Genomic DNA, 12,308 nt, shown 5'->3' with positions numbered 1-12,308 from the left:
TTTTGCGCTTGTGCTCCGCGCGGAGCGTGCGCACCGAGAGCACAGGACGCTGCTGCTCAGGGGTGAGGGTGTCTCACTGCCGCCTGCACAGCCCCACCCTTCCTAGGCCACGGGGGCTTCGTGTTGACCGTTCTGTCATCCCTTACTTCCTCTTTTCCCCAAGCAAACGTTTAGGCAGCTTCCAGACGCTTATCAGACACTGGGATAAACATACGAAGCTCGAATTCTTGGAGACAACTGAAATCCAACGTCCACAGGCTAAAGCACACACGGAGCGGAGACTATTCTGCCGAGTAGTCGAGATGGGGGTGGGACCGGAGTGAGGAGTGGTAGAGGAGGATGGACACCGCTTTTCAACCCTGTTAAAGACTGCCATCTAGAGGCTTGAAGTATTTATATGCCGTAAGGAAATAGAGCTTTCCCAAGGCCACAGGCATCTCCTCTCTGAGCATCCCTTCCCTGGCGGGCTAGCAGAAGGCTCTAAAAAGATTTCTAAGCATGGCCTGAAGCTGCTCAAATCTCTGTGAAGCCAAACACGGTCAAACTACCACTAAGTCATTCCATTCCATCCTAATGCATGAAAAGGACAATAAGAACCACAGGAATACTTCTTAAAACTTCAGATAGATAGATAGATAGATAGATAGATAGATAGATAGATAGATAGATAGATAGATAGACAGTCATTATTTTTAGTTTAAAGTGTGAGGCATTTGAAAGTCAAGCAAACTGGGGGTTCACTTTCTGCACTGTCTGTTCTACAGCCTGAGGTCTTTAGTATTGAAACGGTGAGCTGAGTGGTTCCAACATCCCAATAGAGACATTTTCGATAGGGGAGTGCTTGCTCTAAATCCAGTTTTGCTGATCAATACTGTCGTGCTCGAATCAGGATTATGTATCTATTGAAATGCTGAGACATTTTCTAAAATATTAGAAATACATTATGCCAATAACTCCTTAAAATTATTTCTATTGCAGTACTCTAAAATGACCTTCTAAAGAGCAAACTAACTGCAATGAAATTGCTCTGTATCTTGTAGTAGCCTGTAAAAATGTTAATATAGAATTAACATCAGCTGCAGCAAATTAAACCTTTTGAATATGACTGTTCATTCACCAAGACACGTCACATTTCTACAACTCAGTGTAATAATTCAGCTACTTTATTAGGGTCCTTATTCATATAAAAAGATTCAGTTCATTTTATCACCTATGTCATTGACTACAAGAAATCCAATTTTCTTTTTATAATATTTAATTGATATGCCAAAAATGAACTAGAATTTTAAAACAGTGTGTAGAAATATTATATGCACTGTACCACTTGTCCACAAAACTTTGAAATTTAGATCATTGATGACGATACTTTATACAAACTTTTCAAGAAAATGGCAGTCAAGGGGAAAATCAAATTGTTATAAATCAATATCTGTGTTGTCTAAATCTGAAATGTTTTCAGTATCTAATAAAATTAAGCTGGTGATTATAAATCACTGTTTCTCTTAAGAATTATAAAACAATTTGACACTCTACAATTGGGCAGATATGACAAAATGATTTTGTAATATATCAAGTTAATTATGGAATATATTTTTGTGTTGGATTTTAGATTTTAATTTTTTTAATGAATCAAAAATATAAATTACTGAAATTTTAATCACAGTATTCTGTGGAGATTGATCTTATAATTTTATTTGATTCATATACTTTAGAAATTTTGAAGGATGGTTTTTTAAAAAGGAATTATTTAAGTTGTTTTGAGTTATCCCACTATATTACCTTACCTCTGTGAAAGCTCCAGAACCCAAATGTTTTCTGACTAGTAGTTTAGTTAAAGGAAAAAAAAAAAAAAAAGAGGGATGTTTTTGTTTTGTTTAGATCTAAAAGTTTGGGTAAAGATTCTTTAGTCATCCCTTTTACAAAAAGTTTATTTGATTTGCTAAGGTTACTTAACTAGGAATTATGAAAATAAAACAGAATCCAGGATTTTCACCCAGTGTGTTCTATTGCTGTAGTACATTTTACTAAAATACATAGTTACCTCTTACAAAAGGAAAGTCGGCCTCACTTACATTGCTAACTAGTGTGTGGATAGTAAAGTTAGTATTTTATTAAGTGTTATCCCGTATATTAAATTATTTGATCATCACATCCCTGTGAGTTAATTATGACAGATACAACTGTCACTACTTCCTTGTTGAAAAAAATGAAGTAAAAGGAAATTAAATGAAGAAAATAATTAGATTGAAAATCTACACAGTAGTATGCAGCAGAGCTAGGTTGTCTACAAAGTTCTTCTGACTTCAAGTTCAGTTTTCCTTTTTGTATTGATCGAAAATCCACACTTTATTTTAAATGGGGTTGAGGGGGAAGAGATCCTGGTGCACAGTTTGGACAAACACTGATATCATTAGAACACATGGGGGCAGTCCAAAAGCCAGACCTTCATTTAAAGCCAGCAAATGCTGAAAATACCACTTTTGCAAACAGAAATAATTTGTCACCTTGACCATATCTAAGCTTGAATTTGAAATTTAAGAAAGAAGGCTTCTCTTATTTTCTAAATCACTTGCATTTTTTATAACTTAGTTTTGTTCTTTTTATTCTGTTTGGCTTACTGGATTTTATTTCAGTAATAATGTCAGGTTTTTTATTGGAGTATAGGTGATTTACAATGTTGTGTTAGCTTCAGGTATACAGCAAAGTGATTCAGTTATACATATACATATATCCATTCTTTTTCAGATACTTTTCCCACTTAGGTTATTACAGAATATTGAGTAGAATTCCCTGTGCTATATAGTAGGTCCTTGTTGATTATCTATTTTATATATAGTAGTGTGTATATATGCTAAACCCAAACACCTAATTCCCCCCTCCATGGCACTCTGAATGAAAAAATCATTAAAGACAGACTTTTGAAAAATAGCTATTTTGATTTAAATTTCCCATCCGTTGATTTTAACCAAGCCTAAGTTTAACCAAGCAATAAAACTAAAGCCCATCAGAATCAAAATTTTGTCTCTAAGAATGATAGTTTTATGGGAAAAAAACCAAACAAACAAATTTTTTAATGGGGCAAGCAACCCAATGTTGTAAACTAGACTAAAGTCCTCCATCAACAACTTTTTATTGAAAGATTATCTGTTTTCAAATTTAAATAAAAAGAGAAATTCAAGAGCACATTTACATTTCTATTTATCAGAAACTCTCAGAAAAAAAATTAATCTATCACTCTTAAATCTAAACTTGAGATTATTCTCTATCTTGGAATGCATGTTCTTTACAAGCCCAGGGCTGATATGGCCACATTCCCCCCGGGAGGTGCTATTTATTATAGAGAAAGAAACTAGAAATTAGAAAGTCCTGTGCTCAGGACTCTGAGATCCTACTTTGCTGAAGCGTAATAAATATCTGAAGAAGAGATGGAAACTGTGAAGGCGGCTTCCCATAGAAACATTATAAGAAGTCTTGAAACCCACCATTTATGCTACTTTTCACACCCTGACACTTTTAGGGGCCCCTGATCTCCATCCCTGAGGTTCCTTTAGTAAAATATGTATCTGCTGCCAGATAATCAATTTGCAAATGAACTATTGGAACTCATCTCATTCACAAAGGGCACCTTCATCTAGTATTATTCATTTGAATGGAGTTTTACTCTGTGAGTGAAGGTTTTGGCTATAAGGAATTGTAAGGAGGGGAAGAGGAAAAAATGGTGTATTTGATATTGGGAGATGTAGTGCTTAATTCTGTTCTGAACTTAACGGTTGTGACTGTGGAATTAATTGCTTGACTTGTTGAGTCTCCGCCTCCTCCTGTTTACAATACGTATACCCTACATATACTGATCTTCTGGGTCCATTTCACTTCTAACCGTCTATAATGCCGTGACCTTTATTGTAGCAGTGACTCTCAACTGGGCATGATATGGATGAGCTTCTCAGTCTCTTGAAATATACAGGCAAAGTCAAGGCATTTAAAAAAAAAACAAACAAAAAAAAAAAAAAAAAACAAAAAAAAACGAAGCAACACTCACCCATCCAAAAGAAAGCCCAGTTCAGAGAATGGGTTAGTTTGTTTTTAAATCCCCATCAACCTGAGTTTCAGAATGAAGCACAACGGGAAGCAGAGCCCTCAGCCAATCCATGGCGGACACATAGGATGAGAAAGAAATAGGCCTTTGTCATCTTAATCCCCTGGGATTTTGGAGTTGTTTGATTCTGCTGCATCACCTAGCCCACTGTCACATTCATGGTTGAAATGGTAGGTGGTCTGATGGGCTGCTGACTCGCTTGTGAAGGCTTCCAAAGGATCTCACAGATTCTCTTCTTGCTCTGAACTTCAAAAATCCTCATCACTATCTAACAGTATATTCCTGGTGTAGTGATATAAGGATGGGGTTGGAGAAAGGGAGGAATGGAATTCACCCTAATTGTTGAATCAGTCAGGAACCAGGCCTTAGAGACCAGTTCTAGGCAATAACAATAAATACAGTGACCTGTAGGTCTCTCCTCCTAAGGACATGGAGTGTGACCTAGGAATCTCACTCATCCTGATATCAATTCACACACTGCCCATTTCACAGTCTCACACAGCTGCTGCTATTGAAGGACATAGTAGGGCATCATCTACTCATGTAACTCATGCAGATTCAATACTACACGTTCATTTTCCTTTTTTATTCCTCCATGTCTCTACCTCTCTTTCATTGTTAAAAATATGGTAAGCTTTTGTTTAACTTGTATTTCTATCACATATTGTATATTTCTATATAGTATGCACACACCAAAAAGCAAAACTTTATTAGACTTTTGGGCAAAGTCCAACATGCCATGATTTATAAGCTTCTTAAAGGATTTTCAAAGGTTATTTTGACTCCACACAATTTTCAAGATAGACTATGACATTAGACCTGAAATCCCACATTAGCTGCTTCTCTGTTTCACAGTGATTGTCAAAACACTGATTTTGGTAACATGTCTCCATAAGAAGAGGAAGACTGGAGAGTCAATCAGGCAGCACCCTCTCCTGACACCTTCATGATTCTGGGATAGAGGAAGAGCCAGTTCCTGCACTCCTTGCATATCGTCTTGGTGGCAGTTGGGCTTTGTGAGGAAGGAGACATACTAGGAAGTTGATACCCAGCACCCCACGACCAGATTCTCTTTTCATTTCCTGAGTGACCTCTCTCAGGCTAACCAAACTGATCAGTTCTCTTTCTGATTCTCAGCGCATTGACATGAAGGAGAGTTGACCCCTAACTTCATAAAACAAGTTTTCCCTAATGAGAAATTTACCTACAAGATATGCCTTTTGAAATATCACATCCCTTTCTCTCTGTGCTAAGGAAATAGGAACCCATCGAGCATGGGATGTTGGAGTTCCAGAGGACATTGGTAACGGCCACCTTGCTCAGCCCTTTTCCTTTACAGATTAAAAAACTGAAGTCAAGAAAAGTTAAATGAATTAATCAAATCGTACAAATATTTATAGATGTGGCCAAGAATGAAATCCTGACCTCCTGATTCCTATACTTACCAATGCATTGGATTTATTTAAAACAGTTAACTCCAAAAAGTAGTTGCAAGCTCTTGGAATTTTGGGGTACAACAGAACTTATCAATCACCTATGTCTATATACCTTCCTTATTTTTCCTTAAGAAAAATAATATTTTTATGATTGCTCATGTCTCCATTTCACTTCAGCTGCCAGAAATGCCAGAAACAAGTTAAAAATTTAATTATGACAACAGTGTAGGAGTTTACAACTTAAATATCTATCTGTTTTTAACCATCATACTAACCTCTTGACATAATGTTTATTTTCCTTAGCCCTGAGTTTTAACTTACGTTCAACCATTTTATTGTATATATATTTTCTGTTAGCTGTCATACATTTTTAGTGGAACAAGGTGGATATCCATTATTAAACCAATCATGCAGTCAATCAATCAGTTTCTTTATAAACAATGCAAAAGAATAATGTTCCTCTGTATTAGAAGAATTAAATTGATGTGACAAATTGGAACTCATATGGATCAATGGTCTATTCATATTTAATTAGACTTTCTTTGATGACAAACTGACTGTATCTGAAAAGTCATAAGCAGTTTCTTCAAAGTGATTATTAGATTATTAACATTAAAGTAAAACCGGCTGTTTTAGAATAAATGTAAAATAAAATAAAATGTGAAAGTTTTGTGGGATGTAATTCTCAATTACTTATTAAACATGATGTTACACATTTATTTTACATGTATGTGGATACGTAATGAATATCAATTTGTATAACGGGTATTATTAACTAAAAGTGCCATTTTTAGGTTATACATTTTACATTTCAGACTACTTTGCTCAGGTATTAAAATGCATTAAATAAAATAATAGGAATTTTAAAATATTTAGTTTTGCTTCCAAAGATACAAGGAGAATTGATCATTTTCTCCCATACTTCAGTATTAACATAAATTAAACAACATAATTAGTTGTTTTGTCCTAAAAATTTATAATTTTGAACATAATAAAAAGAACAGAATAAGAATTCAATAAATGACTTCTGATACATTATGCCTATGGCTAGATTTACCTGTTCAATTACAGTTTGATCAAACAGTTCTTCCACTTAATTTATGCAGACAAAAGAATTCAGGGCTTCCCTGGTGGCGCAGTGGTTGAGAGTCCGCCTGCCGATGCAGGGGACACGGGTTCGTGCCCCGGTCTGGGAGGATCCCACGTGCCGCGGAGCGGCTGGGCCTGTGAGCCATGGCCGCTGAGCCTGAGCGTCCGGAGCCTGTGCTCCGCAACGGGAGAGGCCACAACAGTGAGGCCCACATACCACACACAAAAAAAAAAAAAAGAATTCAATAATTTATCTGGGTAATTCAGACCAAAACTCATATAAAAATAAAAAATACTTGTTTACTTGAAAGGAAAGAATGAAACCATTTCATCATGTGAGGATAATTGGAACCTGGAAAAGGGCACATAAATTTCCTACAAAGAAGACTAAATGTCATTAAATAGTGAACAAGATCTGTTTGATTAGCAATTTATCTTTAAGAGTATTAAAATTTATAAAAATCAGTTCAATTTATCAATATTTTAAAAATAGAAAGTGTGAATTATGTAATAAAAAAATAATGAATCTGGTGTTGATCCGATTGGAAAATCATAATTTTTCCTTTAAAGTTGTATGTTAACATGGCACTTTCTGTCACAATACCATAAAGAATGTCAGTTCTGTAAATATATTCAGTAGCCTCATCAGTTGTGCCAATTGTTCTTTAAGTCTGATTCTCAAATCAGTGCCCTGTGAAATATCTGTCATGTCACAAACCTCACTGATTTTCTCGCTCAGACAGACAGACTCTCATTTGCCGGCAGTTTGATATGTGATAAAGAGTTCTCCCACATCGTTTTCTTCTCCTTTCTGAAATCCTGCATTTTATGCGAGATGTGCCATTTCAATTTATTAATGTTTTATTTAAATAAAACTCACGACATCTTAAATCACCAACAGGCAACTACCAAAGCTGTTGATGCCACGGGCAGAGATAAACACTCAAGTTAGGCAGGGAGGGGTCCTCGCTGGAGAGTAATTGTGAGCTGTCAGTCCATTGCTTTCTTATACAACCTTTTAACTGAAAAGACTGGAAAATGAATAACAAGGACACCTGATCTTAGGGGGGACAATTTCCAATGACTTTAAATTTACCAGATTTTCTCCAGTGAAGGCACTGCTGACAATCTTTTCCATTTTTCCAAACATTATCTTATAGATGAGTGAATTATCTAATGAAGCAATGCAGGTACAATTGACTATTTCAAAAACCTCAAACAATCTGCTGGAAAATTCTCCACTGTAGTTAAGGCTAAAGAGGTCTTCCTGTTTCCATAATATCTCACAATTATTAGTCCATTTTTAATATACAAGAAGTAATTTGAGTTGAATGAATGAAAAACACCAAACAGTGTTCCAGGATAAATGTCAATCCTTTTCTTCTCCCTTTCTGTAAGACTACCGTGTTGATCAAAGTCTAAAAGGCAACAAGTATATCAATTGGATTAAAACCACGTGGTAGGTCTTCTGACGGTGTCTGTGGGGACCAAGGCCTGGATGAAACAGATCCACGTCTAATCCCTCACAGTCACCGAATTACTAATCTCTATAATGAGTCCCTTTATGCCTCTGAGGAGGGCAAAAAGAATGCTCCCACAGAAGCAAGTTTTTTTGTGGAGGATTAGAGTCAAATGTAAGACAGATATAAGTCTTTAAAAACAAAATACATTCATTCATGTATTTATTTAGCACAGACAGTCCACTGTCTGCATCTGTGGCTACTGCATCCTCAAATTCAACCAACTGCACATCCTGTACTATGTTTATGATCCAAAGCTTGTTGAATCTGTAGATGCAGAACCCACAGATAACGAAGACCAACCTTGGGACCTGAGCATCTGTGGATTTTGGTATCTGAAGTGGGTCTTGTAACCATTCCCCCTCGGATAACGAGAGACAACTGTATTGTATATTTTTAAATTGCTGAAAGAGTAGATTTTAAAAGTTCTCTCCACACACACACACAAAATGGTAATTATGTAAACTGACAGACGTGTTAACTAACCTTATGGTGGTAACTATTTGGCAACATGTGCATATATCAAATCATATTACACTGTACATCTTAAATTTACACATTGTTATATACCAATTATATTTCAGAAAAGCTGGAAAAAAACACTGCCCGCATTTGAAAACACTCGTGTTGACCGATTATACGCATTATCGTTAGGTACAGTTGTCTGTTCAGTATCTCTTATTCAATAAAGAAAGGAGAGGGGTAAAATGAGAGAGAGAGAGAGAGAGAGAGAGAAGAAACAAATGTAAAATATGGGGAGGGGCAGTGAGAATATGTCACTTAGGTACCTTAAGCTGCATTTTACATGGTGGGCACAAAAGCTGATGGAATTCAATCAAAAATATTTTGCCCCTAACATGTGCGAAGTGTACAATAAATATACTTTTCTTTGCTTTTTAAAAATTCAATCCCTATCTATCTAGTCTCCGTATGACTCAATCAGCTTAATAATCAATCTCAGTCATTAAAGGGACTCTCTTCCCCTCTCTATGATCTCACAAGAATCCAAACCTACCAGAAAAAATTGGGTAGTGTCTGTAATCCCCAATCTATCATTGTTTCTGATGATTTCTTGTTTTCCACTGACATGGAATCACTCTCTGCGCACTTTAAAAGTGGGACAACAGGATTTTTGCTTTATCTCAGAGCCCTAATACTTAATGACTCAGCTTCTGTCAGCTCAACATAGCCATTCCTTCCAGAGTTCTACCACCTTCTCATGGCATTTACTCTAAGAAAGGCTACGTTCCCTCTCTCTGTGGTTTAGACCAACCTCTGTACCCTTCCTAACTCCTGGTGCTTCTCAAAGTCGAGTTAGTATAGAAACACGTGATATGTGTGTGCAACACAATACCCGTTGTCAATATTAACAGTAAACTATTTTATTGAATTCTTTCCACTAAATATTGACAACTTTTGAGTGGATGCATGAATATAATTTATTAAAAATGGCCCATTTAGTGGCCTTGTTCAAGCTTAAACTAAGATAAAACTTACCAACAGATAATCAAGGGGAAGAATCTGACTGATTTGGTCAATTAGTATAATTCAAATCTAAGAGACTTTTCCATAAAGTAGTACCTATGTCATAATTAATTACTGAAATTCACCTAAATTTTCCAACTGAACTCTTCTGATTCTCAAATGCAGTTTTTAAAAGGCAACAAGCATGAAAAGAGTTTCTCATTCTGGAGACCTACTTTTTTTCCCCTAACCTCATCTGTTTGGAATTAAAGTGCATAGAAACAGCCAACCCCAGGCTCTGAAGAGTCTGATGCCTGACCCTACATGGCTCAAGAGTAATTTCTTAAAGAAAGAATATGAATGGTTTACAACCAAAGTCTATCAAAAGTAAAAACCAGAGTGAATTCTGAGTAATTTTTAAACATCTTTCATCTTCTATTGACTCCTTCCCTGGGTCACCATTTTTGTTCACAAATTGCACTTCTGAAGGAATATGAGTTTGAACCATGCTCTGATTTAATACAACATAGTAAATAGCAAACCCAGAATCATTTCTGCCTATGGTACTGGCTACCCTACAAATAAGACAGTGCACCTGATTAACACATACTTAATAGAAGGGCACAAAAGCTTAGAGGTAAAGGTGGCAAGAACAAAGAATTAAAGGTTCTAATCAGGTGAAGTTTGTAAAATTGAATTAGGTGTCATGAGGATTTGTGCTTCTGAGCAAATATCTCATAAACCTTTTTTTTCTCACTGATGGCTGAAATTCATGTAGCAGGTGACAATTCAATCACTATCATTCTGAAGCAAAGTAGCATTGTTTCTAGATTGGATCAATTCAGTAGCCTCTCACTTACTCTATTGAGAATGCCGACAATGTCTCACATAGACTCACCTTTACCTTCCTATCCAATCTTTCCTTGGCTTACGTTCTCCCTCACTGTCTAAGCACCAGCTGCGTTGATCTACTTTTGGTCATTCCTACACACCAGGTCTCTTCGCCTGGATGCCTTCCTCATCTTTACCTGATTAATTCCTATTCATTCTTTAGAAGCCAGATTCTCAGTGAAGCTTTCCATGGGCTCCCTTTACTAATTCAAACCTTCCTCTAAAGATCACAGTTTACACTATAGTCTATTAAGTGTGCAGTAGCATTATGTCTAAAAAAACAATGTACACACCTTAATTTAAAAACACTTTTGTTGGGCTTCCCTGGTGGCGCAGTGGTTGAGAGTCTGCCTGCCGATGCAGGGGACACGGGTTCGTGTCCCGGTCCGGGAGGATCCCACATGCCGCGGAGCGGCTGGGCCCGTGAGCCATGGGTGCTGAGCCTGCGCGTCCGAAGCCTGTGCTCCGCAACGGGAGAGGCCACAGCAGTGAGAGGCCCGCGTACCGCAAAAAAAAAAAAAAAAAAAAACCACTATTGCTAAAAATGCTAACCATCATCTGAGGCTTCATCGAGTCATAATCTTTTTGCAAGAGTAAAATCAAAGATCACTGATCATAGATCACCATAACAAATATATTTTTGATTTAAAAGTTTGGAATATTTCAAGAATTACCGAAATTTTACAGAGACAAGAAGCAAGCAAGTGCTGTTAGAAAAATGACCCCAATAGACTTGTTTGACATAGGACTGTCACAAACCTTCAATTTGTAAAAAAATAAAATAAAAAGCAATATCTGCAAAGTGCAATAAAATGAAGTATGTCTGTATATTACAATATTTCATTTAGAAGGTTCACACAGATCCACCTAAAGACCATTTGAATTTCATGATCATGGAGAAGACTAACATGATTAATATAATATTCCACCTCCCCTGCTTCCAAGCCCACACATTCCACTGACAGTATCAACTCTCAGATTCATTCAAAACATCACACGAAGCTGAATTTCCTCCTCTCCAATCTATATTTTGACTCATTTCTGTCTTCCCTAAAATGATGGTTTTATATTAAAAGCCTTATCTTGCAGCTGAAGGTAGTGAACGCCACTTCCCTTTGCTTCCTTTCCTAATGAACAGGACTCTAATGGCTTCAGGCTCCTAGAACCAGAACACATTCCCAGCCGCAGTCTGGAGAGAGATTTTAAATGCACACTTATATGAAAATTATTTCCTCAGATATAGTGAGGATGGCATAGAAGTGAGGTGCGTGGTCTCCTGTGATGAGAAATAAGGATGGAGAAGAAGCCAAGGGCTCGACAATGAAAGACCCACAGTCCATTGACCAAGATGGACTTAACATTTCCCTCATCTTGACCAAACTCTAGTCATCATCTTCCTGACTCCAGGACCAGACTTATCTTTTCTTAGAGGTTTTTTTTTTTTTTTTTTTTAGATAACTTATACTTTTAAATTCTTTCTCTGCCCCTCTGAGATAGAAATCTTTTCAAAAGCCTCTTGCCACTTTTACAACCCAGGACGTCTTTCTTAAGGATCTGGAAGACTTCTGTTTGAAATATAAACATCATGGGACATAACATGTCTATCTTCCAATTTCTTTGGGAGGGTAGGAGCCTGAATTCTGTGGGTACCTTGCTCCAAGTTCTTAGACCATCCCATGTCATGGAGATATGAGGGTTTCCTTTTCCCTTGGGTAAGGACGATTAACAAAAATGATGGCCTCTGCTCCCCCTACCAACTACCACCATCCCTGTTCTTAAAAAATCTCCACCCTTTGTTTCAATGGAATTGAG

The 12,308-nt window shown here is 36.8% G+C and overlaps 1 protein-coding gene across 7 annotated transcripts in view; it reads left to right on the top strand.

Annotated features, from left to right (window-relative positions):
• The window catches only part of SPHKAP (SPHK1 interactor, AKAP domain containing), a 200,971-nt gene that overhangs the window by 63,173 nt on the left and 125,490 nt on the right, over window positions 1-12,308 (top strand). The window lies entirely within an intron of this gene.

The sequence above is a fragment of the Kogia breviceps genome, chromosome 2 (assembly GCF_026419965.1).
Source record: "Kogia breviceps isolate mKogBre1 chromosome 2, mKogBre1 haplotype 1, whole genome shotgun sequence".
Taxonomy (NCBI): domain Eukaryota; kingdom Metazoa; phylum Chordata; class Mammalia; order Artiodactyla; family Physeteridae; genus Kogia; species Kogia breviceps.
The sequence above is the reverse complement of the archived record's forward strand: the minus strand, read 5'-3'. Positions and strand labels throughout refer to the sequence as shown.